The following is a 27125-nucleotide window of genomic DNA, read 5'->3' on the forward strand; positions in this document are numbered from 1 at the left end:
GGTGTAGTAGAATGAACAGTGGGAGGGAGGGGGGCGGGAATGAAGAGGGGGAGGGATGCGGTGGTGGATGGGAATGAAGAGGGGGAGGGAGGGGTAGTTGGAGGTGAATGAAGAGGGGAGGGAGGTGGAGGGGGAGGGAATGATGAGGGGGAAGGAGTGGGAGGGGAGGGAGGGGGTGTTGGAGTGGAATGACGAGGGGTTGGAGGGTTTGGTGGAGGGGAATGAAGAGGGGGATGGAGGGGGTGGTGGAGTGGAATGAAGAGGGGGAGGGAGGGGTAGGTGGAGGTGAATGAAGAGGGGGAGGGAGGTGGAGGGGGAGGGGAATGAAGAGGGGGAGAGAGGGGGAGGGGAATGAAAAGGGGGATGGAGGGGGTGGTGGAGTGGAATGAAGAGGGGGAGGGAGGGGTAGGTGGAGGTGAATGAAGAGGGGGAGGGAGGTGGAGGGGGAGGGGAATGAAGAGGGGAGAGAGGGGGAGGGGAATGAAAAGGGGGAGGGACGGGGAGGTGGTGAAGAATGAAGTGGGGGAGGGAGGGGATGGTGGAGGGGAATGAAGATGGGGAGGGAGGGGTTGGTGGAGGGCAATGAAGAGAGGGTGGTACGGGGAGGGAGGGGGAATGAAGAGGGGGAGGTAGGGGTTGGTAGAGTGGAATGAAGAGGGGAGGGAGGGGTAGGTGGAGGTGAATGAAGAGGGGGAGGGAGGATGAGGGGGAGGGAGCGGGAGGGAGGGGGAGGGAGGGTGAGGGAGGGGGAGGTGGTGAACAATGAAGTGACGGATGGAGGGGATGGTGGAGGGAATGAAGAGGGGAGGGAGGGGTTGGTGTGAGGGCAATGATGAGGGGGAGGGAGGGGGGGGTGGAGTGGAATGAAGAGGGAGGGAGGGGTATTTAGAGGGAATGAAGAGGGAGAGGGAGAGGGAGGTGGATGGGAATGAAGATGGGAGGGAGGGGAGGTGGAGGTGAAAGAAGAGGGGAAGGGAGGGGGAGGTGGAGGATAATGAAGATGGGGTGCGAGGGGGAGGTGGAGGGAAATGAAAAGGGGAGGGAGGGGGAGGTGGAGGGGGATGAAAAGGGGAGGGAGGGGGTGGTTGAGAGGAATGAAGAGGGGGAGGTGGAGGAGAATGAAGAGGGGGAGGGAGGGGATGGTGGAGCAGAATGAAGAGGGGGAGAGAGGGGGCAGGAAATGAATAGGGGAGGGAGGGGGTGGTGGTGAAGAATGAAGTGGGGAGGGAGGGGATGGTGGAGGGGAATGAAGAGGGGAGGGAGGGGTTGGTGGAGTGGAATGAAGAGGGGGGGGAGAGGAGGGGGGAGGGAGGGGGAGGGATGGGGAGGTGATGAAGTATGAAGTGGCGTACGGAGGGGATGGTGGAGGGGAATGACGAGGGGGAGGGAGGGGTTGGTGGAGGGCAATGACGAGGAGGAGGGAGGGGGTGGTGGAGTGGAATAAAGAGGGGAAGGAGGGGGTGGTAGAGGGGAATGAAGAGGGGGAGTGAGGGGGAGGTGGTGAAGAATGAAGAGGGGAGGGAGGGGGTGTTAGAGGTGAATGAGGAGGGGGAGGGAGGGGGATGTGGAGGGAAATGAAGAGGGGATGGAGGGGTTGGTGGAGGGGAATGAAGAGGGGGAAGGTGGAGGACGGGGAGGGGATGAGAGGGGGAGGGAGGGAGGGGAATGAAGAGGCGCAGGGAGGGGGAGGGAAGGGGAGGTGGTGAAGAATGAATGGGGAGGGAGGGGATGATGGGAGGGAATGATGAGGGGGAGGGAGGGGTTGGTGGAGGGCAATGAAGAGGGCGAGGTACGGGGAGGGGGAGGGAGGGGGTGGTGGAGTGGAATGAAGAGGGGGAGGGAGGGGTAGGTGGAGGTGAATGAAGAGGGGTGGGAGGAGGAGGGGAAGGGGAATGAAGAGTGGGAGGCTGGGGGAGGGGAATGAAGAGGGGGAGGGAGGGGGTGGTTGAGTGGAATAAGAGGGCGAGGAGGGGGAGGTTTAGTGGAATGAAGAGTGGGAGGGAGGGGACGGGAATGAAGAGGGGGAGGGATGCGGTGGTGGATGGGAATGAAGAGGGGCAGGGAGCGGGATGGGGAGGGGAATGAAGAGGGGTGAGGAGTGAAGGGGGAGGGAGGGGGTGTTGGAGTGGAATGACGAGGGGGATGGAGGGGCTGGTGGAGGGGAATGAAGAGGGGGTGGGCGGGGGTGGTAGGGTGGGATGAAGAGGGGGAGGGAGGGGTAGGTGGAGGTGGTCTTTGGGAATGAAGAGGGGAGGGAGCGGGATGGGGAGGAAAATGAAGAGGGGGAGGGAGGGGACGGGCTAGGGTGGGGGAGGGGTGGCAAATGACGAGGGGGAGGGAAAGGGTGGTGGATGGGAATGAAGAGGGGAGGGAGTGGGTGTTGGAGTGGAATGAAGAGGGGGAGGAAGGGGTAGGTGCAGGTGAATGAAGAGGGGGAGGGAGGAGGAGGGGTCGGGGAATGAAGAGGGGGAGAGAGGTGGAAGGGAATGAAGAGGGGGAGGGAGTGGGTGGTGTTGAAGAATGAAGTGGGGGAGGGAGAGGATGGTGGAGGGGAATGAAGAGGGGGAGGGTGGGGTTGGTGGAAGGGCAATGAAGACAGGGTGGTACGGGGAGGGGGAGGGAGGGGGTGGTGGAGGGGAATGAAGAGTGTGAGGGAGGGGTTGGAGGTGGGCAATGACGAGGGGGAGGGAGGGGGTGGGGGAGTGGAATGAAGAGGGGAGTGAGGGGTGGTAGAGGTGAATGAAGAGGGGAGGGAGGGGGAGATGGAGAAGAATGAAGAGGGGGAGGGAGGGGTTTTGGAGTGGAATGAGGAGGGGGATGGAGGGGTTGAGGAGGGAGGGGGTTTTGGAGTGGAATGAGGAGGGGGATGGAGGGGTTGGTGGAGGGGAATGAAGAGGGGGAGGGAGGGGGAGGTGGTGAAGAATGAAGTGGGGGAGGGAGGGGAATGAAGAGGGGGAGGGAGGGGTTGGTGGAGGGCAATGAAGTGGGGTAGCGAGGGGTAGGTGGAGGTGAATGAATAGGGGGAGAGAGGGGGTGGGGAAAGAAGAGGGGGAGGGGGTGAAGTATGAAGGGGCGGATGGAGGGGATGGTGGAGGGGAAACAAGAGGGGGATGGAGGGGGTGGTGGAGGGGAATGAAGAGGGGTAGGAAGGGGTAGGTGCAGGTGAATGAAGAGGGGGAGGGAGGAGGAGGGGTCGGGAATGAAGTGGGGGAGAGGGGGGGAGGTGGTGAAGAATGAAGAGGGGGAGGGACGGGGTGTTTGAGGGGAAAGAAGAGGGAGCGGGAGGGGGTTGTGGTGGGGAATGAAGAGGGGAGGGAAGGGGAGGTGGAGGTGTATGAAGAGGGGGAGGGAGTGGGTGGTGGAGTGGAATGAAGAGGGGGATGGAGGGGTAGGTGGAGGTGAATGATGAGGGGGAGGGTGGGGGAGGGAGGGGGAGGGAATGGCAGGGAAGGGGAGGTGGTGAAGAATGAAGTGGGGGAGGGAGGGGATGGTGGAGGGGAGTGAAGAGGGGGAGGGAGGGGGATGTGGATGCGAATGAAAAGGGGGAGGGTGGGGGTGTTGGACGGGAGTGAAGAGGGGGAGGGAGGGGGAAGTGGATGGGAATGAAGAGGGGGAGGGAGGGGGTGGTGGAGTGGAATAAAGAGGGGGAGGGAGGGGGAGGTGTAGTTGAATGAAGAGTGGGAGGGAGGGGGACGGGAATGAAGAGGTGTAGGGAGGGGGTGGTGGATGGGAATGAAGAGGGGGAGGGAGGGGGAGGGGAATGAAGATGGTGAGGTCGGGGGAGGGGGAGGGGAATGAAGAGGGGGAGGGATGGGGAGGGGGAGGCGAATGAAGAGGGGAGTGAAAGGGTGGTGGATGGGAATGAAGAGGGGGAGTGAGGGGGTGTTGGAGTGGAATGAAGAGGGGGAGGGAGGGGTTGGTGGAGGGCAATGAAGAGGGGGTGGTACGGGGAGGTGTAGTAGAATGAAGAGTGGGAGGGAGGGGGACGGGAATGAAGAGGGGTAGGGAGGGGGTGGTGGATGGGAATGAAGAGGGGGAGGGAGGGGGAGGGGAATGAAGATGGTGAGGTAGGGGGAGGGGGAGGGGAATGAAGAGGGGGAGGGATGGAGTGGGGGAGGCGAATGAAGAGGGGAGTGAAAGGGTGGTGGATGGGAATTAAGAGGGGGAGTGAGGGGGTGTTGGAGTGGAATGAAGAGGGGGAGGGAGGAGGAGGGGGAGGGGAATGAAGAGGGGGAGGGAGGGGGTGTGGAATGAAGAGGGGGAGGGAGGGGGTGAGGAATGAAGAGGGGGAGGGAGGGGGAGGGAGGGGGATGTGGTGAAGAATGAAGTGGCGGATGGAGGGGATGGTGAAGGGGAATGAATAGGGGGAGGGAGAGGTTGGTGGAGGGCAATGACGAGAGGGAGGGAGGGGGTGGTGGAGTGGAATGAAGAGGGGAGGGAGGGGTGGTAGAGGGGAATGAAGAGGGGGAGGGAGGGGGAGGTGGTGAAGAATGAAGAGGGGGAGGGAGGGGGTGTTGGTGTGGAATGAAGAGAGGGGGGAGGGGTTGGTGGAGGGGAATGAAGAGGGGAAAGGAGGGGTTGGTGGAGTGGAATGAAGAGGGGAAGAGAGGGGGAGGGGACTGAAGAGGGGGAAGGAGGGGTAGGTGGTGGAGAATGAAGTGGGAGAGGGAGGCGATGGTGGAGGGGAATGAATAGGGGGAGGGAGGGGTTGGTGGAGGGCAATGACGAGGGGGAGGGAGGGGGTGGTGGAGTGGAATGAAGAGGGGAGGGAGGGGTGTTAGAGGGGAATGAAGAGGGGGAGGGAGGGGGAGGTGGTGAAGAATGAAGAGGGGGAGGGAGGGGGTGTTGGAGTGGAATGAAGAGGGTGGGGGAGGGAAGGGTTGGTGGAGGGGAATGAAGAGGGGAAAGGAGGGGGTGGTGGAGTGGAATGAAGAGGGGAAGAGAGGCGGAGGGGAATGAATAGGGGAAGAGAGGGGGAGGGAGGGGGAGGTGGTGGAGAATGATGTGGGGGACGGAGGCGATGGTGGAGGGGAATGAAGAGGGGGAGGGAGGGGTTGGTGGTGGGCAATGAAGAGGGGGTGGTACGGGGAGGGGGAGGGGAATGAAGAGGAGGAGGTTGGGGGCGGTGGAGTGGAATGAAGAGGGGAAGGGAGGGGTAGGTGGAGGTGAATGATAAGGGGGATGAAAGAGGAGGGGGTGGGGAATGAAGAGGGGCAGGGAGGGGGAGGGAGTGGGAGGGAGGGGGAGGTGGTGAAGAATGAAGTGGCGGATGGAGGGGATGGTGGAGGGGATTGTGGAGGGGATTGAAGAGGGGGAGGGAGGCGTTGGTGGAGGGCAATGACGAGGGGAGGGAGGGGGTGGTTGAGGGGAATGAAGTGGGGGAGGGAGGGGGAGGTGGTGAGGAATGAAGAGGGGGAGGGAAGGGGTGTTGGAGTGGAATGAAGAGGGGGAGGGAGGGGTTGGTGGAGGGGAATGAAGAGCGGAAAGGAGGGGGTGGTGGAGTGGAATGATGAGGGGGAGGGAGGGGTAGGTGGAGGTGAATGAAGAGGGGGAGGGAGGAGGAATGGGAGCGGATTGAAGAGGGGAAGAGAGGCGGATGGGAATGAATAGGGGAAGAGAGGGGGAGGGGACTGAAGAGGGGGAAGGAGGGGGAGGTGGTGGAGAATGAAGTGGGGGAGGGAGGCGATGGTGGAGGGGAATGAAGAGGGGGTGGTACGGGGAGGGGGAGGGGAATGAAGACGGGGAGGGAGGGAGCGGTGGAGGGGAATGAAGAGGGGAGGGGAGGGGTAGGTGGAGGTGAATGATAAGGGGGAGGGAGGAGGAGGGGGTGGGGAATGAAGAGGGGAAGGGAGTGGGAGGGAGTGGGAGGGAGTGGGAGGGAGGGGGAGGTGGTGAAGAATGAAGTGGCGGATGGAGGGGAATGTGGAGGGGAATGAAGAGGGGGAGGGAGGGTGTGTTAGAGGGGAATGAAGAGGGGGAGGGATGGGGTTGTGGAGGGGAATGAAGAGGTGGAGGGAGGGGGAGGCGGAGTGGAATGAAGAGGGGAGGGAGGGGGTGGTGGATGGGAATGTAGAGGGGAAGTGAGGGGGTGGTGGAGCAGCATGAAAAGGGGGAGGGAGGGGTAGGTGGATGGGAATGAAGAGGGGGTGGGAGGGATAGGTGGAGTGGAATGAAGAGGGGAGGGAGGGGGTGGTGGATGGGAATGTAGAGGGGAAGTGAGGGGGTGATCGAGCGGAATGAAAAGGGGGAGGGAGGGGGTGTTAGAGGGGAATGAAGAGGGGGAGGGGGGGTGTTAGAGGGGAATGAAGAGGGGGAGGGAGGGGGTGGTGGAGTGGAATGAAGAAGGGAGGGAGGGGGTGGTTTAGGGGAATGAAGAGGGGGAGGGAGGGGGAGGTGGTGAAGAATGAAGAGGGGGAGGGTGGGGGTGTTGGAGTGGAATGAAGAGAGGGAGGGATGGGTTGGTGGTGGGAATGAAGAGGGGAAAGGAGGGTGTGGTGGAGTGGAATGAAGAGGGGAAGAGAGGGGTAGGGGACTGAAGAGGGGGAGGGAGGGGGAGGTGGTGGAGAATGAAGTGGGGGAGGGAGGCGATGGTGGAGGGGAATGAAGAGGGGGAGGGAGGCGTTGGTGGAGGGCAATGACGAGGGAGAGGGAGAGGGTGGTGGAGTGGAATGAAGAGGGGAGGGAGGGGGTGGTTGAGGGGAATGAAGTGGGGGAGGGAGGAGGAGGTGGTGAAGAATGAAGAGGGGGAGGGAATCGGTGTTGGAGTGGAATGAAGAGGGGGAGGGAGGGTTTGGTGGAGGGGAATGAAGAGGGGAAAGGAGGGGGTGGTGGAGAGGAATGAAGAGGGGGAGGGAGGGGTAGGTGGAGGTGAATGAAGAGGGGAAGGAGGAGGGGTGAGCGGAAAGAAGAGGGGAAGAGAGGCGGAGGGGAATGAAGAGGGGGAGGGAGGGGGAGGTGGTGGAGAATGAAGTGGGGGAGGGAGGCGATGGTGGAGGGGAATGACGAGGGGGAGGGAGAGGGTGGTGGAGTGGCATGAAGAGGGGAGGGAGGGGGTGGTTGAGGGGAATGAAGTGGGGGAGGGAGGGGGAGGTGGTGAAGAATGAAGAGGGGGAGGGAGGGGGTGTTAGAGGGGAATGAAGAGGGGGAGGGAGGGGTTTGTGGAGGGGAATGAAGAGGTGGAGGGAGGGGGAGATGGAGTGGAATGAAGAGGGGAGGGAGGGGGTGGTTGAGGGGAATGAAGTGGGGGAGGGAGGAGGAGGTGGTGAAGAATGAAAAGGGGGAGGGAATCGGTGTTGGAGTGGAATGAAGAGGGGGAGGGAGGGTTTGGTGGAGGGGAATGAAGAGGGGAAAGGAGGGGGTGGTGGAGAGGAATGAAGAGGGGGAGGGAGGGGTAGGTGGAGGTGAATGAAGAGGGGAAGGAGGAGGAGGGGGAGCGGAAAGAAGAGGGGAAGAGAGGCGGAGGGGAATGAAGAGGGGGAGGGAGGGGGAGGTGGTGGAGAATGAAGTGGGGGAGGGAGGCGATGGTGGAGGGGAATGACGAGGGGGAGGGAGAGGGTGGTGGAGTGGCATGAAGAGGGGAGGGAGGGGGTGGTTGAGGGGAATGAAGTGGGGGAGGGAGGGGGAGGTGGTGAAGAATGAAGAGGGGGAGGGAGGGGGTGTTAGAGGGGAATGAAGAGGGGGAGGGAGGGGGTTGTGGAGGGGAATGAAGAGGTGGAGGGAGGGAGAGATGGAGTGGAATGAAGAGGGGAGGGAGGGGGTGGTGGATGGGAATCTAGAGGGGAAGTGAGGGGGTGGTGGAGCGGAATGAAAAGGGGGAGGGAGGGGGTGTTAGAGGGGAATGAAGAGGGGGAGGGAGGGGGAGGTGGTGGAGAATGATGTGGGGGACGGAAGCGATGGTGGAGGGGAATGAAGAGGGGGAGGGAGGGGTTGGTGGTGGGCAATGAAGAGGGGGTGGTACGGGGAGGGGGAGGGGAATGAAGAGGAGGAGGTTGGGGGCGGTGGAGTGGAATGAAGAGGGGAAGGGAGGGGTAGGTGGAGGTGAATGATAAGGGGGATGGAGGAGGAGGGGGTGGGGAATGAAGAGGGGCAGGGAGGGGGAGGGAGTGGGAGGGAGGGGGAGGTGGTGAAGAATGAAGTGGCGGATGGAGGGGATGGTGGAGGGGATTGTGGAGGGGAATGAAGAGGGGGAGGGAGGCGTTGGTGGAGGGCAATGACGAGGGGAGGGAGGGGGTGGTTGAGGGGAATGAAGTGGGGGAGGGAGGGGGAGGTGGTGAAGAATGAAGAGGGGGAGGGAAGAGGTGTTGGAGTGGAATGAAGAGGGGGAGGGAGGGGTTGGTGGAGGGGAATGAAGAGGGGAAAGGAGGGGGTGGTGGAGTGGAATGATGAGGGGGAGGGAGGGGTAGGTGGAGGTGAATGAAGAGGGGGAGGGAGGAGGAATGGGAGCGGAATGAAGAGGTGAAGAGAGGCGGATGGGAATGAATAGGGGAAGAGAGGGGGAGGGGACTGAAGAGGGGAAGGAGGGGGAGGTGGTGGAGAATGAAGTGGGGGAGGGAGGCGATGGTGGAGGGGAATGAAGAGGGGGTGGTACGGGGAGGGGGAGGGGAATGAAGACGGGGAGGGAGGGAGCGGTGGAGGGGAATGAAGAGGGGAGGGGAGGGGTAGGTGGAGGTGAATGATAAGGGGGAGGGTGGAGGAGGGGGTGGGGAATGAAGAGGGGAAGGGAGTGGGAGGGAGTGGGAGGGAGGGGGAGGTGGTGAAGAATGAAGTGGCGGATGGAGGGGAATGTGGAGGGGAATGAAGAGGGGGAGGGAGGGTGTGTTAGAGGGGAATGAAGAGGGGGAGGGATGGGGTTGTGGAGGGGAATGAAGAGGTGGAGGGAGGGGGAGGCGGAGTGGAATGAAGAGGGGAGGGAGGGGGTGGTGGATGGGAATGTAGAGGGGAAGTGAGGGGGTGGTGGAGCAGCATGAAAAGGGGGAGGGAGGGGTAGGTGGATGGGAATGAAGAGGGGGTGGGAGGGATAGGTGGAGTGGAATGAAGAGGGGAGGGAGGGGGTGGTGGATGGGAATGTAGAGGGGAAGTGCGGGGGTGATGGAGCGGAATGAAAAGGGGGAGGGAGGGGGTGTTAGAGGGGAATGAAGAGGGGGAGGGGGGGTGTTAGAGGGGAATGAAGAGGGGGAGGGAGGGGGTGGTGGAGTGGAAAGAAGAGGGGAGGGAGGGGGTGGTTTAGGGGAATGAAGAGGGGGAGGGAGGGGAGGTGGTGAAGAATGAAGAGGGGGAGGGTGGGGGTGTTGGAGTGGAATGAAGAGAGGGAGGGATGGGTTGGTGGAGGGGAATGAAGAGGGGAAAGGAGGGTGTGGTGGAGTGGAATGAAGAGGGGAAGAGAGGGGTAGGGGACTGAAGAGGGGGAGGGAGGGGGAGGTGGTGGAGAATGAAGTGGGGGAGGGAGGCGATGGTGGAGGGGAATGAAGAGGGGGAGGGAGGGGTTGGTGGAGGGCAATGACGAGGGAGAGGGGGAGGGTGGTGGAGTGGAATGAAGAGGGGAGGGAGGGGGTGGTTGAGGGGAATGAAGTGGGGGAGGGAGGAGGAGGTGGTGAAGAATGAAGAGGGGGAGGGAATCGATGTTGGAGTGGAATGAAGAGGGGGAGGGAGGGTTTGGTGGAGGGGAATGAAGAGGGGAAAGGAGGGGGTGGTGGAGAGGAATGAAGAGGGGGAGGGAGGGGTAGGTGGAGGTGAATGAAGAGGGGAAGGAGGAGGAGGGGGAGCGGAAAGAAGAGGGGAAGAGAGGCGGAGGGGAATGAAGAGGGGGAGGGAGGGGGAGGTGGTGGAGAATGAAGTGGGGGAGGGAGGCGATGGTGGTGGAGGGGAATGACGAGGGGGAGGGAGAGGGTGGTGGAGTGGCATGAAGAGGGGAGGGAGGGGGTGGTTGAGGGGAATGAAGTGGGGGAGGGAGGGGGAGGTGGTGAAGAATGAAGAGGGGGAGGGAGGGGGTGTTAGAGGGGAATGAAGAGGGGGAAGGAGGGGGTTGTGGAGGGGAATAAAGAGGTGGAGGGAGGGGGAGATGGAGTGGAATGAAGAGGGGAGGGAGGGGGTGGTTGAGGGGAATGAAGTGGGGGAGGGAGGAGGAGGTGGTGAAGAATGAAGAGGGGGAGGGAATCGGTGTTGGAGTGGAATGAAGAGGGGGAGGGAGGTTTGGTGGAGGGGAATGAAGAGGGGAAAGGAGGGGGTGGTGGAGAGGAATGAAGAGGGGGAGGGAGGGGTAGGTGGAGGTGAATGAAGAGGGGAAGGAGGAGGAGGGGGAGCGGAAAGAAGAGGGGAAGAGAGGCGGAGGGGAATGAAGAGGGGGGAGGGAGGGGGAGGTGGTGGAGAATGAAGTGGGGGAGGGAGGCGATGGTGGAGGGGAATGATGAGGGGGAGGGAGAGGGTGGTGGAGTGGCATGAAGAGGGGAGGGAGGGGGTGGTTGAGGGGAATGAAGTGGGGGAGGGAGGGGGGAGGTGGTGAAGAATGAAGAGGGGGAGGGAGGGGGTGTTAGAGGGGAATGAAGAGGGGGAGGGAGGGGGTTGTGGAGGGGAATGAAGAGGTGGAGGGAGGGGGAGGTGGAGTGGAATGAAGAGGGGAGGTAGGGGGTGGTGGATGGGAATGTAGAGGGGAAGTGAGGAATGAAAAATGGGAGGGAGGGGGTTTTAGAGGGGAATGAAGAGGGGAGGGCGGGGGTGGTGGAGAGGAAAGAACAGGGGGAGGGAGGGGAGGTGGAGGGGTATGTAAAGTGGAAGGGAGGGGGTGGAGGAGGAGAATGAAGAGGGGGAAGGAGTGGGTGGTTGAGGTATATGAAGAGGGGGAGGGAGGCGATGGTGGAGGGGAGTGAAGAGGGGGAGGGAGGGAGCGGTGGAATGGAATGAAGAGGGGAGGGGAGGGGTAGGTGGAGGTGAATGATAAGGGGGAGGGAGGAGGAGGGGGTGGGGAATTAAGAGGGGAAGGAAGGGGGAGGGAGTGGGAGGTGGTGAAGAATGAAGTGGCGGATGGAGGGGATGGTGGAGGGGATTGTGGAGGGGAATGAAGAGGGGGAGGGAGGGGTTGGTGGAGGGCAATGACGAGGGGGAGGGAGAGGGTGGTGGAGTGGAATGAAGAGGGGAGGGAGTGGGTGTTTGAGGGGAATGAAGTGGGGGAGGGAGGGGGATGTGGTGAAGACTGAAGAGGGGAGGGAGGGGGTGTTAGAGGGGAATGAAGAGGGGGAGGGAGGGTGTTGTGGAGGGGAATGAAGAGGTGGAGGGAGGGGGAGGTGGAGTGGAATGAAGAGGGGAGGGAGGGGGTGGTGGATGGGAATGTAGAGGGGAAGTGAGCGGGTGGTGGAGCGGAATGAAAAGGGGGAGGGAGGGCTGTTAGAGGGAATGAAGAGGGGGAGGGAGGGGGTTGTGGAGGGGAATGAAGAGGTGGAGGGAGGGGGAGGTGGAGTGGAATGAAGAGGGGAGGGAGGGGGTGGTGGATGGGAATGTAGAGGGGAAGTGAGGGGGTGGTGGAGCGGAATGAAAAGGGGGAGGGAGGGGTGTTAGAGGGGAATGAAGAGGGGGAGGGAGGGGGTGTTAGAGGGGAATGAAGGGGGAGGGAGAGGATTGTGGAGGGAATGAAGAGGGGGAGGGAGGGGTTGGTGGAGGGCAATGACGAGGGGGAGGGAGAGGGTGGTGGAGTGGAATGAAGAGGGGAGGGAGGGGGTGGTTGAGGGGAATGAAGTGGGGAGGGAGGGGGAGGTGGTGAAGAATGAAGAGGGGGAGGGAGGGGGTTGTGGAGGGAGGGGGAGGTGGAGTGGAATGAAGAGGGGAGGGAGGGGGTGGTGGATGGGAATGTAGAGGGGAAGTGAGGGGGTGGTGGAGCGGAATGAAAAGGGGGAGGGAGGGGTTGGTGGATGGGAATGAAGAGGGGGTGGGAGGGATAGGTGGAGTGGAATGAAGAGGGGAGGGAGGGGGTGGTGGGTGGGAATGTAGAGGGGAAGTGAGGGGGTGGTGGAGCGGAATGAAAAGGGTGAGGGAGGGGGTGTTAGAGGGGAATGAAGAGGGGGAGGGAGGGGGTGTTAGAAGGGAATGAAGAGGGGGAGGGAGGGGGTTGTGGAGGGGAATGAAGAGGTGGAGGGAGGGGGAGGTGGAGTGGAATGAAGAGGGGAGGGAGGGGGTGGTGGATGGGAATGTAGAGGGGAAGTGAGGGGGTGGTGGAGCGGAATGAAAAGGGGGAGGGAGGGGGTGTTCGAGGGGAATGAAGAGGGGGAGGTCGGGTGTGGTGGAGAGGAAAGAACAGGGGGAGGGAGGGGAGGTGGAGGGGTATGAAAAGTGGAAGGGAGGGGGTGGTGGAGGAGAATGAAGAGGGGGAAGGAGGGGGTGGTTGAGGGGAATGAAGAGGGGGAGGGACGGGAGGTGGATGGGAATGAAGAGGGGGAGGGACGGGTTTGTGGAGGGGAATGAAGAGGGGAAGGGAGTGGGAGGTGGAGGGGAATGAAGAGGGCGAGGGAGAGGGAGGTGGATGGGAATGATGCTGGGGAGGGAGGGGCTGGTAGAGGGGAATGAAGAGGGGGAGGGAGTGGGAGGTGGAGGGGAATGAAGTGGGGCAGGGAGGGGGAGGTGGATGGGATCGAAGGTGGGGAGGGAGGGGTAGGTGGATGGGAATGAAAAGGGGTAGGGAGGGGGTGTTGGAGGAGAATGATGAGGGGGAGGGGGGGGTGGTTGAGGGGAATGAAGAGGGGAAGGGAGGGGGAGGTGGAGGAGAATGAAGAGGGAGAGTGAGGTGGATGGGAATGAAGATGGGGAGGGAGGGGTTGGTGGAGTGGAATGAGAGGGGGAGGGAGGAGTAGGTGAAGGTGAATGAGGAGGGGGAAGATGGAGGACCGGGAGGGGAATGAAGAGGGGAAGGGGTTGGGAGGTGAAGGGGAATGAAGAGGGGAAGGGAGAGGGAGGTTTTTGGGAATGAAGAGGGGAAGGCAGGGGGGTGGTGGAGGAGAATGAAGAGGGGAAGGGAGGGGGTGGTGGAGGGCAATGAAGAGGGAGAGGGAGGTGGATGGGAATGAAGATGGGGAGGGAGGGGTTGGTGGAGTGGAATGAAGAGGGGGAGGGAGGAGTAGGTGAAGGTGAATGAAGAGGGGGAAGATGGAGGACCGGGAGGGGAATGAAGAGGGGGAGGGATTGGGAGGGTGGAGGGGAATGAAGAGGGGAAGGGAGCGGGAGGTTTTTGGGAATGAAGAGGGGAAGAAAGGGAGGGGGTGGTGGAGAGAATGAAGAGGGGAAGGGAGGGGGTGGTGGAGGGCAATGAAGAGGGGGTGGTGGAGTGGAATGAAGAGGGGAGGGAGGGGCGTGATAGAGGGGAATGAAGAGGGGGAGGGGAGGGGGTAGGTGGAGGTGAAAGAAGAGTGGGGAGGGAGGAGGAGGGGGAGGGAGGGGGGAGGGGAATGAAGAGGGGGAGGGAGGGGGAGGTGGTGAAGAATAAAGTGGGGGAGGGTGGGGATGGTAGAGGGGAATGAAGAGGGGAATGGAGGGGGTGGTGGAGGGGAATGAAGAGGGGAGGGAGGGGGTGTTGGATGGGAATGAAGAGGGGGAGGGAGAGGGAGGGGGAGGGGAAGGAAGAGGGGGAGAGAGGGGGAGGAGAATGAAGAGTGGGAAGGAGGGGGAGGGGAATGAAGAGGGGGAGGGAGGGGGTGGTGGAGGGCAATGAAGAGGGAGAGGGAGGTGGATGGGAATGAAGATGGGGAGGGAGGGGTTGGTGGAGTGGAATGAAGAGGGGGGAGGAGGAGTAGGTGAAGGTGAATGAAGAGGGGGAAGATGGAGGACCGGGAGGGGAATGAAGAGGGGGAGAGATTGGGAGGTGGAGGGAATGAAGAGGGGAAGGGAGCGGGAGGTTTTTGCGAATGAAGAGGGGAAGGGAGGGGGTGGTGGAGAGAATGAAGAGGGGAAGGGAGGGGGTGGTGGAGGGCAATGAAGAGGGGGTGGTGGAGTGGAATGAAGAGGGGAGGGAGGGCGTGATAGAGGGGAATGAAGAGGGGGAGGGAGGGGGTAGGTGGAGGTGAAAGAAGAGTGGGAGGGAGGAGGAGGGGGGAGGGAGGGGGAGGGGAATGAAGAGGGGGAGGGAGGGGGAGGTGGTGAAGAATGAAGTGGGGGAGGGAGGGGATGGTAGAGGGAATGAAGAGGGGAATGGAGGGGGTGGTGGAGGGGAATGAAGAGGGGAGGGAGGGGGGTGTTGGATGGGAATGAAGAGGGGGAGGGAGAGGGAGGGGGAGGGGAAGGAAGAGGGGGAGAGAGGGGGAGGAGATGAAGAGTGGGAAGGAGGGGGAGGGGAATGAAGAGGGGGAGGGAGGGGAAGTGGTGAAGAATGAAGTGAGGGAGGAGGGGATGGTGGAGGGGAATGAAGAGGGGGAGGGAGGGGTTGGTGGAGGGCAATGAAGAGGGGAGGGAGGGCGAGGGGAATGAAGGGGGAGGGAGGGGGTGGTGGAGTGGAATGAAGAGGGGGAGGGAGGGGGAGGGGAATGAAGAGGGGAGGGAGGGAGGGGGAGGGGAATGAAGAGGGCGAGGGCGGCGGAGGTGGATGGGAATGAAAAAGGGGAGGGAGGGGGAGGTGGATGGGAATGAAGAGGGGGTGGGAGGGGGTGGTGGAGTGGAAGAAAGAGGGGGAGGGAGGGGGTGGTGTAGTGGAATGAAGAGTGGGAGGGAGGGGGAGGGGGAGGCGAATGAAGAGGGGAGGAAAGGGTGGTGGAGGGAATGAAGAGGGGGAGGGTGGGGGGTGGTGGAGTGGAATGAAGAGGGGAGGGAGAGGAGGGGGAGGGGAATGATGAGGGGGAGAGAGGGGGAGGGGAATGAAGAGTGGGAGGGAGGGGGAGGGGAATGAAGAGGGGGAGGGAGGGGGAGGTGGTGAAGATTGAAGTGGGGGAGGGAGGGGATGGAGGAGGGGAATGAAGAGGGGGAGGGAGGGGGTGGTGGAGTGGAATGAAGAGGGGGAGGGAGGGGGAAGGTGGAGGTGAATGAAGAGTGGTAGGGAGGAGGAGGGGGAGGGGTATGAAGAGGGGGAGGGTGGGGGAGGAAATGAAGAGGGGAGGGAGGGGCAGATGGTGAAGAATGAAGAGGGGGATGGTGGAGGGGAATGAAGAGGGGTTGGTACGGGGAATGGCATGGGAATGAAGAGGGGGAGGGAGGGGGAAGGTGGAGGTGAATAAGAGGGGGTGGTACGGGGAAGGGGAGGGGAATGAAGAGGGAGGGAGGGGGTGGTGGAGTGGAATGAAGAGGGGGAGGGAGGGGAATGAAGAGGGGGAGGGAGGGTAAGGGTGGGGGAGGTGGTGAAGAATGAAGTGGGGGAGGGAGTGGATGGTGGAGGGGGATGAAGAGGGGGAGGGAGGGGCTGGTGGAGGGCAATGAAGAGGGGGAGCTACGGGGAGGGGGAGGGGAATGAAGAGGGGGAGGGAGGGGTAGGTGCAGGTGAATGAAGAGGGAGATGGAGGAGGAGAGGGAGGGGAATGAAGAGGGGAAGGCAGGGGGAGGGGAATGAAGAGGGGAGGGAGGGGGAGGGGAATGATGAGGGCGTGGGAGGGGGAGGTGGAAGGGAATGAAAAGGGGAAGGTGGGGGGAGTTGGAGGGGGAGCGAGGGGGAGGGGAGGGGAATGAAGAGGGGGAGGGAGGGGGCGGTGGAGTGGAATGAGGAGGGGGAGGGTGGGGTTGGTGGAGGGGAATGAAGAGGGGGAGGATGTGGGTGGTGTAGTGGAATGAAGAGGGGGGGGGAGGGGTAGGTGGAGGTGAATGAAGAGGGGGAGGGAGGAGGAGGGGGGAGGGGAATGAAGAGGGGGAGAGAGGGGGAGGAGAATGAAGAGTGGGAGGGAGGGGGATGTGGTGAAGAATGAAGTGGGAGAGGGAAGGGATGGTGGAGGGCAATGAAGAGGGGGAGGTACGGGGAGGGGGAGGGGAATGAAGAGGGGAGGGTGGGGGTGGTGGAGTGGAATAAAGAGGGGGAGGGAGGGGTACGTGGAGGTGAATGAAGAGGGGGAGGGAGGAGGAGGGGGAGGGGGAATGAAGAGGGGAAGGAGGGGACGGTGGAGGGGAATGAAGAGGGGGTGGGAGGGGGTGGTGGAGTGGAATGAAGAGGGGGAGGGAGGGGGTAGGTGGAGGTGAAAGAAGAGTGGAGGGAGGAGGAGGGGGAGGGAGGGGGAGGGGAATGAAGAGGGGGAGGGAGGGGGAGGTGGTGAAGAATGAAGTGGGGGGAGGGAGGGGATGGTGGAGGGGAATGAAGAGGGGGATGGAGGGGTGGTGGAGTGGAATGAAGAGGGGGAGGGAGGGGGAAGGTGGATGTGAATGAAGAGTGGTAGGGAGGAGGAGGGGGAGGGGAATGAAGAGGGGGTGGGTGGGGGAGGAATGAAGAGGGGGAGGGAGGAGGGGCAGGTGGTGAAGAATGAAGTGGGGGAGGGAGGGGATGGTGGAGGGAATGAAGAGGGGTTGGTACGGGGAATGGAATGGGAATGAAGAGGGAGAGGGAGGGGGTGGTGGAGTGGAATGAAGAGGGGGAGGGAGGGGAAGGTGGAGGTGAATAAAGAGGGGGTGGTAGGGGAAGGGGAGGGGAATGAAGAAGGGAGGGAGGGGGTGGTGGAGTGGAATGAGAGGGGGAGGGAGGGGAATGAAGAGGGGGGAGATAGGGTAAGGGTGGGGGAGGTGGTGACGAATGAAGTGGGGGAGGGAGTGGATGGTGGAGGGGTATGAAGAGGGGGAGGGAGGGGCTGGTGGAGGGCAATGAAGAGGGGGAGCTACGGGGAGGGGGAGGGGAATGAAGAGGGGGAGGGAGGGGTAGGTGCAGGTGAATGAAGAGGCGGATGGAGGAGGAGAGGGAGGGGAATGAAGAGGGGAGGGAGGGGGAGGGGAATGATGAGGGCGTGGGAGGGGGAGGTGGAAGGGAATGAAAAGGGGAGGGGGGGAGTTGGAGGGGGGAGCGAGGGAGAGGGGGAGGGGAATGAAGAGGGGGAGGGAGGGGGCGGTGGAGTGGAATGAAGAGGGGGAGGGAGGGGTTGGTGGAGGGGAATGAAGAGGGGGAGGGTGTGGGTGGTGTAGTGGAATGAAGAGGGGGTGGGAGGGGTAGGTGGAGGTGAATGAGAGGGGGAGGGAGGAGGAGGGGGAGGGGAATGAAGAGGGGGAGAGAGGGGGAGGAGTATGAAGAGTGGGAGGGAGGGGGATGTGGTGAAGAATGAAGTGGAGAGGGAAGGGATGGTGGAGGGCAATGAAGAGGGGGAGGTACGGGGAGGGGGAGGGGAATGAAGAGGGGAGGGTGGGGGGTGGTGGAGTGGAATGAAGAGGGGGAGGCAGGGGTACGTGGAGGTGAATGAAGAGGGGGAGGGAGGAGGAGGGGGAGGGGAATGAAGAGGGGAAGGAGGGGACGGTGGAGGGGAATGAAGAGGGGGTGGGAGGGGGGTGGTGGAGTGCAATGAAGAGGGGGAGGGAGGGGGTAGGTGGAGGTGAAAGAAGAGTGGGAGGGAGGAGGAGGGGGAGGGAGGGAGAGGGGAATGAAGAGGGGGAGGGAGGGGGTGGTGGAGGGGGATGGAGAGGGGGAGGGAGTGGCTGGTGCAGGGGATGTAGAGGGGGAGGGAGGGGTGGTGGAGGGGGATGTAGAGGGGGAGGGAGGGGGTGGTGGATGGGAATGAAGAGGGGGAGGGAGGGGGTTGTGGAGGGGAATGAAGAGGGGGAGGGAGGGGATGGTGGAGGGGAATGAAGAGGGGGAGGGAGGGGAGGTGGATGGGAATGAATAGGGGGAGGGAGGGGATGGGGAGGGGAATGAAGAGGGGGATGGAGGGGGTGTTGGAGGGGAATGAAGAGGGGGAGGGTGGGGGAGGTGGATGGGAATGAAGAGGGGGGTGGGAGGGGGTTGTGGAGTGGACTGAAGTAGGGAGGGAGGGGTTGGTGGAGGGAAATGAAGAGGGGGAGGGAGGGGGTGGCGGATGGGAATGAAGAGGGGGAGGGAGGGCATGGTTGAGGGGAATGAAGAGGGGGAGGCAGGGGTGGAGGAGGGAATGAAGAGGGGGAGGTGGATGGGAATGAAGAGGGGGAGGGAGGGGGTGGTGGAGGGGGATGTAGAGGGGAGGGAGGGGGTCGTGGATGGGAATGAAGAGGGGGAGGGAGGGGGTTGTGGAGTGGACTGAAGTAGGGAGGGAGGGGGAGGTGGCTGGGAATGAAGATGGGGAGCGAGGCGGAGGTGGATGGGACTGAAGAGGGGGAGGGAGGGGTGGTGGAGGGGAATGAAGAGGGGGAGGGGAGGGGGAAGGTGGAGGTGAATGAAGAGTGGTAGGGAGGAGGAGGGGGAGGGGAATGAAGAGGGGGAGGGAGGGGGAGGGGAATGAAGAGGGGGAGGGAGGGGCAGGTGGTGAAGAATGAAGTGGGGGAGGCAGGGGATGGAATAGGAAAATGAAGAGGGGTTGGTATGGGGAATGGGATGGGAATGAAGAGGGGGAGGGAGGGCATGGTGGATGGGGATATAGAGCGGGAGGGAGGGGTTTGTGGAGTGGACTGAAGTAGGGAGGGACGGGTTGGTGGAGGGAAATGAAGAGGGGGAGGGGAATGAAGACGGGGGAGGTATGAGGGGGTATGTGGGAATGAAGAGGGGGAGGGAGGGGGCAGTTGAGGAGAATGAACAGGGGGAGGGAGGGGGTAGTTGAGGGGAATGAAAAGGGGGAGGGAGGGGGAGGTGGATGAGAATGAAGAGGGGGAGGGAGGGGGATTTGGATGGGAATGAAGAGGGGGAGGGAGGGGATGGTTGAGGGGAATGAAGAGGTGGAGGGAGGGGTGGAGGAGGGGAATGAAGAGGGGGGAGGTGGATGGGAATGAAGAGGGGGAGGGAGGGGGTGGTGGAGGGGGATGTAGAGGGGAGGGAGGGGGTGGTGGATGGGAATGAAGAGGGGGAGGGAGGGGGTTGTGGAGTGGAATGAAGAGGGGAGGGAGGGGGAAGGTGGAGGTGAATGAAGAGTGGTAGGGAGGAGGAGGGGGAGGGGAATGAAGAGGGGGGAGGGAGGGTGAGGGGAATGAAGAGGGGAGGGAGGGGCAGGTGGTGAAGAATGAAGTGGGGGAGGGAGGGGATGGTGGAGGGGAATGAAGAGGGGTTGGTACGGGGAATGGGATGGGAATGAAGAGGGGGAGGGAGGGGGTGGTGGAGTGGAATGAAGAGGGGGAGGGAGGGGGAAGGTGGAGGTGAATGAAGAGGGGGTGGTACGGGGAAGGGGAGGGGAATGAAGAGGGGAGGGAGGGGGTGGTGGAGTGGAATGAAGAGGGGGATGGAGGGGGCTGTGGATGGGAATGAAGAGGGGAGGGAGGTGGAGGTGGAGGGAGGGCATGGTGCATGGGAATGAAGAGGTGGAGGGAGGGGGTTGTGGAGTGGACTGAAGTAGGGAGGGAGGGGTTGGTGGAGGGAAATGAAGAGGGGGAGGGAGGGGGTGGCGGATGGGAATGAAGAGGGGGAGGGAGGGGTTTGTGGAGTGGACTGAAGTAGGGAAGGAGGAGTTGGTGGAGGGAAATGTAGAGGGGGAGGGGAATGAAGACGGGGAGGGATGAGGGGGTATGTGGGAATGAAGAGGGGGAGGGAGGCGCATTTGGAGGTTTGGGGTCGTGGAGGGGAATGAATATGGGGAGGGAAGGGGTGGTGGAGGAGAATGAAGAGGGGGAGGGAGGGGGATTTGGATGGGAATGAAGAGGGGGAGGGAGGGGTTGGTTGAGGGGAATGAAGAGGGGGAGGGAGGGGTGGAGGAGGGGAATGGAGAGGGGAGGAGGTGGATGGGAATGAAGAGAGGGAGGGAGGGGGTGGTGGAGGGGGATGTAGAGGGGGAGGGAGCGGGTGGTGGATGGGAATGAAGAGGGGGAGGGAGGGGGGTTGTGGAGTGGACTGAAGTAGGGAGGGAGGGGTGGTGGAGGGGAATGAAGAGGGGGAGGGAGGGGGGAGGTGGATCGGCATGATGGGGAGGGAGGGGGAGGTGGCTGGGAATGAAGATGGGGAGCGAGGGGGAGGTGGACGGGAATGAAGAGGAGGAGGGTGGGGTGGTGGAGGGGAATGAAGAGGGGTGGTAGGGGGTGGTGGAGGGGGATGAAGTGGGAGGGGGAGGTGGATGGGAATGAAGAGGGGGTGGGAGGGGGTGGTGGAGGGGGATGTAGAGGGGGAGGGAGGGGGGTGGTGGATGGGAATGAAGAGGGGGAGGGAGGGGGTGGTGGATGGGAATGAAGAGGGGGAGGGAGGGCATGGTGGATGGGAATGAAGAGGGGGAAGGAGGGGTTGTGGAGTGGACTGAAGTAGGGAGGGAAAGGTTGGTGGAGGGAAATGAAGAGGGGGAGGCAGGGGTACGTGGAGGTGAATGAAGAGGGGGAGGGGAGGAGGGGGGAGGGGAATGAAGAGGGGAAGGAGGGGACGGTGGAGGGGAATGAAGAGGGGGTGGGAGGGGGTGGTGGAGTGGAATGAGAGGGGGAGGGAGGGGGTAGGTGGAGGTGAAAGAAGAGTGGGAGGGAGGAGGAGGGGGAGGGAGGGGGAGGGGAATGAAGAGGGGGAGGGAGGGGGGTGGTGGAGGGGGATGGAGAGGGGGAGGGAGTGGGTGGTGCAGGGGATGTAGAGGGGGAGGGAGGGGTGGTGGAGGGGGATGTAGAGGGGGAGGGAGGGGGTGGTGGATGGGAATGAAGAGGGGGAGGGAGGGGGTTGTGGAGGGGAATGAAGAGGGGAGGGAGGGGATGGTGGAGGGGAATGTAGAGGGGGAGGGAGGGGAGGTGGATGGGAATGAATAGGGGGAGGGAGGGGATGGGGAGGGGAATGAAGAGGGGGATGGAGGGGGTGTTGGAGGGGAATGAAGAGGGGGAGGGAGGGGGGAGGTGGATGGGAATGAAGAGGGGGTGGGAGGGGGTTGTGGAGTGGACTGAAGTAGGGAGGGTGGGGTTGGTGGAGGGAAATGAAGAGGGGGAGGGAGGGGGTGGCGGATGGGAATGAAGAGGGGGAGGGAGGGCATGGTTGAGGGGAATGAAGAGGGGGAGGCAGGGGTGGAGGAGGGGAATGAAGAGGGGGAGGTGGATGGGAATGAAGAGGGGGAGGGAGGGGGTGGTGGAGGGGGATGTAGAGGGGAGGGAGGGGGTCGTGGATGGGAATGAAGAGGGGGAGGGAGGGGGTTGTGGAGTGGACTGAAGTAGGGAGGGAGGGGGAGGTGGCTGGGAATGAAGATGGGGAGCGAGGCGGAGGTGGATGGGACTGAAGAGGGGGAGGGAGGGGAGGTGGAGGGGAATGAAGAGGGGGAGGGAGGGGGAGGTGGAGTGGAATGAAGAGGGGGAGGAGGGGGAAGGTGGAGGTGAATGAAGAGTGGTAGGGAGGAGGAGGGGGAGGGGAATGAAGAGGGGGAGGGAGGGGGTGGGGAATGAAGAGGGGGAGGGAGGGGCAGGTGGTGAAGAATGAAGTGGGGGAGGCAGGGGATGGAATAGGAAAATGAAGAGGGGTTGGTACGGGGAATGGGATGGGAATGAAGAGGGGGAGGGAGGGCATGGTGGATGGGGATATAGAGCGGGAGGGAGGGGTTTGTGGAGTGGACTGAAGTAGGGAGGGACGGGTTGGTGGAGGGAAATGAAGAGGGGGAGGGGAATGAAGACGGGGAGGTATGAGGGGGGTATGTGGGAATGAAGAGGGGGAGGGAGGGCGCAGTTGAGGAGAATGAACAGGGGGAGGGAGGGGGTAGTTGAGGGAATGAAAAGGGGGAGGGAGGGGGAGGTGGATGAGAATGAAGAGGGGGAGGGAGGGGATTTGGATGGGAATGAAGAGGGGGAGGGAGGGGATGGTTGAGGGGAATGAAGAGGTGGAGGGAGGGGTGGAGGAGGGGAATGAAGAGGGGGGAGGTGGATGGGAATGAAGAGGGGGAGGGAGGGGGGTGGTGGAGGGGGATGTAGAGGGGAGGAGGGGGTGGTGGATGGGAATGAAGAGGGGGAGGGAGGGGGTTGTGGAGTGGAATGAAGAGGGGAGGGAGGGGGAAGGTGGAGGTGAATGAAGAGTGGTAGGGAGGAGGAGGGGGAGGGGAATGAAGAGGGGGAGGGAGGGTGAGGGGAATGAAGAGGGGGAGGGAGGGGCAGGTGGTGAAGAATGAAGTGGGGGAGGGAGGGGATGGTGGAGGGGAATGAAGAGGGGTTGGTACGGGGAATGGGATGGGAATGAAGAGGGGGAGGGAGGGGGTGGTGGAGTGGAATGAAGAGGGGGAGGGAGGGGGAAGGTGGAGGTGAATGAAGAGGGGGTGGTACGGGGAAGGGGAGGGGAATGAAGAGGGGAGGGAGGGGGTGGTGGAGTGGAATGAAGAGGGGGATGGAGGGGGCTGTGGATGGGAATGAAGAGGGGGAGGGAGGTGGAGGTGGAGGGAGGGCATGGTGCATGGGAATGAAGAGGGGGAGGGAGGGGGTTGTGGAGTGGACTGAAGTAGGGAGGGAGGGGTTGGTGGAGGGAAATGAAGAGGGGGAGGGAGGGGGTGGCGGATGGGAATGAAGAGGGGGAGGGAGGGGTTTGTGGAGTGGACTGAAGTAGGGAAGGAGGAGTTGGTGGAGGGAAATGTAGAGGGGGAGGGGAATGAAGACGGGGAGGGATGAGGGGGTATGTGGGAATGAAGAGGGGGAGGGAGGCGCATTTGCAAGTTTGGGGTCGTGGAGGGGAATGAATATGGGGAGGGAAGGGGTGGTGGAGGAGAATGAAGAGGGGGAGGGAGGGGGATTTGGATGGGAATGAAGAGGGGGAGGGAGGGGTTGGTTGAGGGGAATGAAGAGGGGGAGGGAGGGGTGGAGGAAGGGAATGGAGAGGGGAGGAGGTGGATGGGAATGAAGAGAGGGAGGGAGGGGGTGGTGGAGGGGGATGTAGAGGGGGAGGGAGCGGGTGGTGGATGGGAATGAAGAGGGGGAGGGAGGGGGTTGTGGAGTGGACTGAAGTAGGGAGGGAGGGGTGGTGGAGGGGAATGAAGAGGGGGAGGGAGGGGGAGGTGGATCGGCATGATGGGGAGGGAGGGGGAGGTGGCTGGGAATGAAGATGGGGAGCGAGGGGGAGGTGGACGGGAATGAAGAGGAGGAGGGTGGGGTGGTGGAGGGGAATGAAGAGGGGTGGGAGGGGGTGGTGGAGGGGGATGAAGAGGGAGGGGGAGGTGGATGGGAATGAAGAGGGGGTGGGAGGGGGGTGGTGGAGGGGGATGTAGAGGGGGAGGGAGGGGGTGGTGGATGGGAATGAAGAGGGGGAGGGAGGGGGTGGTGGATGGGAATGAAGAGGGGGTGGGAGGGCATGGTGGATGGGAATGAAGAGGGGGAAGGAGGGGGTTGTGGAGTGGACTGAAGTAGGGAGGGAAAGGTTGGTGGAGGGAAATGAAGAGGGGGAGGGGAATGAAGACGGGGAGGGATGGGGTGGTATGTGGAATGAAGAGGGGGAGGGAGGGGCAGTTGGAGGTTTGGGGTCGTGGAGGGGAATGATGAGGTGGAGGGGGAGGGGAATGAAGAGGTGTAGGGAGGGGGTGATGGATGGGAATGAAGAGGGGGAGGGAGGAGGAGGTGGAGTGGAAGGAAGAGGGGGAGGGAGGGGGTAGTTCAGTTGAATGAATATGGGGAGGGAGGGGGTAGTTGAGGGGATTGGATATGGGGAGGGAGGGGGGTAGTTGAGTGGAATGAATATGGGGAGGGAGGGGGTGGTGGAGGAGAATGAACAGGGGGAGGGAGGGGGTTGTTGAGGGGTATGAAAAGGGGGAGGGAAGGGGAGGTGGAGGAGAATGAAGAGGGGGAGGGAGGGGGATTTGGATGGGAATGAAGAGGGGGAGGGAGGAGTTGGTGGAGGGGAATGAAGAGGGGGAGGGAAGGGTGGAGGAGGGGAATAAAGAGGGGGAGGGAGAGGGAGGTGGAGGGGAATGAAGAGGGGGAGGGAGGTGGTGGTGGAGGGGAATGAGAGGGGGAGGGAGGGGGGAGGTGGATGGGAATGAAGACGGGGAGGGAGGGGGAGGCGGATGGGAATGAATAGGGGGAGGGAGTGGGAGTTGGATGGCAATGTAAAGGGGGGAGGGTCGGGGAGGTGGATAGGAATGAAGAGGGGGAGGGAGGGGTGTTGGAGGGGAATGAAGAGGGGGAGGGAGGGGGTGGTGGATGGGAATGAAGAGGGGGAGGGAGGGGGTTGTTGAGTGGAATGAAGAGGGGGGACGGAGGGGTTGGTGGAGGGGAATGAAGAAGGGAGGAGGGGAGGGACGGGGTGGTATGTGGGAATATAGAGGGGGAGGGATGGGGAGGTGGAGGGTGGGGGTGGTGGAGGCGAATGATGAGAGGGAGGGAAGGGTTGTTGAGGGGAAAGTAGAGGGGGTTAGGAGGGGGAGGAGAATGAAGAGGGGAAGGGAGGGGGTGGTTGAGGGGAATGAAGAGGGGAGGGAGGGGGATGTGGAGGAGAATGAAGAGGTGAAAGGGGGGTGGTTGAGGGGAATGAAGAGGGGAGGGAGGGGGATGTGGAGGAGAATGAAGAGGGGGAGGGAGGGGGGTGGTGGAGGAGAATGAACAGGGGTTGGTTGGGGGTAGTTGAGGGTTAATAAAGAGGGGGAGGGAGGGGGTTGTGGAGTGGAATGAAGAGGGGGAAGGAGGGGTTGGTGGAGGGGAATGAAGAGGGCGGTAAGGGACGCGGTGGTATGTGGGAATGAAAAGGGGGTGGGATGGGGAGGTGGAGGGAAATGAAGAGGGGGAGGGTGCGGGTGGTGGAGGGGAATGATGAGGGGCATGGAGGGGTAGTTGCGGGGAAGTAGAGGGGGAGGGAGGGGGAGAGAGAGGGGAATGAAGAGGGGGATGGAGGGGGAGTAGGATGGGAATGAAGATGGGGAGTGAGGGGGAGGTGGAGGGGAATGAACAGGGGAGGGAGGGGGTGGCGGAGGAGAATGAACATGGGGAGGTAGGGGGAGGTGGAGGAGAATGAAGAGTGGGAGGGAGGGGGAGGTGAATGGGAATGAAGAGGGGAAGGGAGGGGTTGGTGGAGGGGGAATGAAGAGTGGGAGGAAGGGAGTGGTTGATGGGAATGAAGAGGGGGAGGGAGGAGGAGGTGGAGTGGAAGGAAGAGGGGAGGGAGGGGGAGGAGGAGGGGAATGAAGAAGGGGAGGGAGGGGTTGGTGGAGGGGAATGAAGAGTGGGAGGAAGGGTGTGGTGGATGGGACTGAGGAGGGGGAGTGAGGTGGAGGTGGATTTGAATGAAGAGGGGGAGGGAGGGGGAGGTGGACGGGAATGAAGAGGGGGAGGGATGGGGAGTTTGAGGGGAATGAAGAGGGGGAGGGAGGGGGAGGGAGGGGGAGGTTGAGGGGGAGCGAGGGTGTGGTGGAGGAGAATGAAGAGGGGGAGGGAGGGGGTGTTTGAGGGAAATGAAGAGGGGGAGGGAGGGGATGGTGGAGTGGTATGAAGAGGGGGTGGGTGGGGGTGGTGGAGGGGAATGAAGAGGGGAGGGAGGGGATGGTGGAGGGAATGAAGAGGGGAGGGAGGGGGAGATGAATGCGACTGAAGATGGCGAGGGAGGGGGAGGTAGAGGGGGAGCGAGGGTGTGGTGGAGGAGAATGAAGAGGGGGAGGGAGGGGATGGTGGAGTGGTATGAAGAGGGGGTGGGTGGGGGTGCTGGAGGTGAATCAAGAGGGGGAGGGAGGGGATGGTGGAGGGGAATGAAGAGGGGAGTGAGGGGGAGGTGGAGGTGAATGAAGAGGGGGAGGGAGGGGATGGTGGAGGGGAATGAAGAGGGGAGGGAGGGGGAGATGGATGGGACTGAAGATGGCGAGGGAGGGGAGGTAGAGGGGGAGCGAGAGTGTGGTGGAGGAGAATGAAGAGGGGGAGGGAGGGGGTGTTTGAGGGGAATGAAGAGGGGGAGGGTGGGGGAGGGAGGGGGAGGTTTAGGGAAATGAAGAGTGAGAGGGAGGGGTGGTGGAGGGGAATTAAGATGGGGAGGGAGGGGGTGGTGGATGGGAATGAAGATGGGGAGGGAGGGGGATGTGAATATGAATGAAGAGAGGGAGGGAGGGGGTGGTGGAGGGGAATGAAGAGGGGGAGGGAGGTGGAGGTGGATGGGCATGAAGATGGGGAGGGAGGGGGAGGTGGCTGGGAATGAAGATGGGGAGGGAGGGGGAGGTGAATGGGAATGAAGAGCGGGATGGAGTGGGTGGTGGAGGGGAATGAAGAGGGGGAGGGAGGGGGAGGTGGATGGGAATGAAGAGGGGGAGGGAGGGGGAGGTGGATGGGCATGAAGATGGGGAGGGAGGGGGAGGTGAATGGGAATGAAGAGGGGGAGGGAGGGGTGGTGGAGGGGAATGAAGAGGGGGAGGGAGGGGGATGTGGATGGGAATGAAGAGGGGGAGGGAGGTGGTGGTGGAGGGGAATGAAGAGGGGGAGGAAGGGGTAGGTGGTTGGGAATGAAGAGGGGGAGGGAGGGGGTGGTGGAGGGGAATGAAGAGGGGGAGGGAGGTGGAGGTGGATGGGCATGAAGATGGGGAGGGAGGGGGAGGTGAATGGGAATGAAGAGGGGGAGGGAGGGGTGATGGAGAGGAATGAAGAAGGGGAGGGTGGGAGGAGGATGGGAATGAAAAGGGGAGGGAGGGGGTTGTGGAGGGGGATGAAGAGGGGGAGGGAGGGGGCGGTGGAGGGGAATGAAGAGGGGGAGGGAGGGGGAGGTGGATGGGAATGAAGAGGGGGAGGGAGGGGGTGATGGAGGGGAATGAAGAGGGGGAGGGAGGTGGAGGTGGATGGGCATGAAGATGGGGAGGGAGGGGGAGGTGGCTGGGAATGAAAATGGGGAGGGAGGGGGAGGTGAATGGGAATGAAGAGCGGGATGGAGGGGGTGGCGGAGGGGAATGAAGAGGGGGTGGGAGGGGGAGGTGGATGGGAATGAAGAGGGGGAGGGAGGGGGTGGTGGAGGGGAATGAAGAGGGGGAGGGAGGGGGAGGTGGATGGGAATGAAGAGGGGGAGGGAGGGGGTGGTGGAGGGGAATGAAGAGGGGGAGGGAGGGGGTGGTGGAGGGGAATGAAGAGGGGGAGGGAGGTGGAGGTGGATGGGCATGAAGATGGGGAGGGAGGGGGAGGTGAATGGGAATGAAGAGGGGGAGGGAGGGGTGGTGGAGGGGAATGAAGATGGGGAGGTTGGGAGGAGGATGGGAATGAAAAGTGGGAGG

This window comes from Heterodontus francisci, unplaced genomic scaffold (assembly GCF_036365525.1).
Source record: "Heterodontus francisci isolate sHetFra1 unplaced genomic scaffold, sHetFra1.hap1 HAP1_SCAFFOLD_106, whole genome shotgun sequence".
NCBI classification, from domain to species: domain Eukaryota; kingdom Metazoa; phylum Chordata; class Chondrichthyes; order Heterodontiformes; family Heterodontidae; genus Heterodontus; species Heterodontus francisci.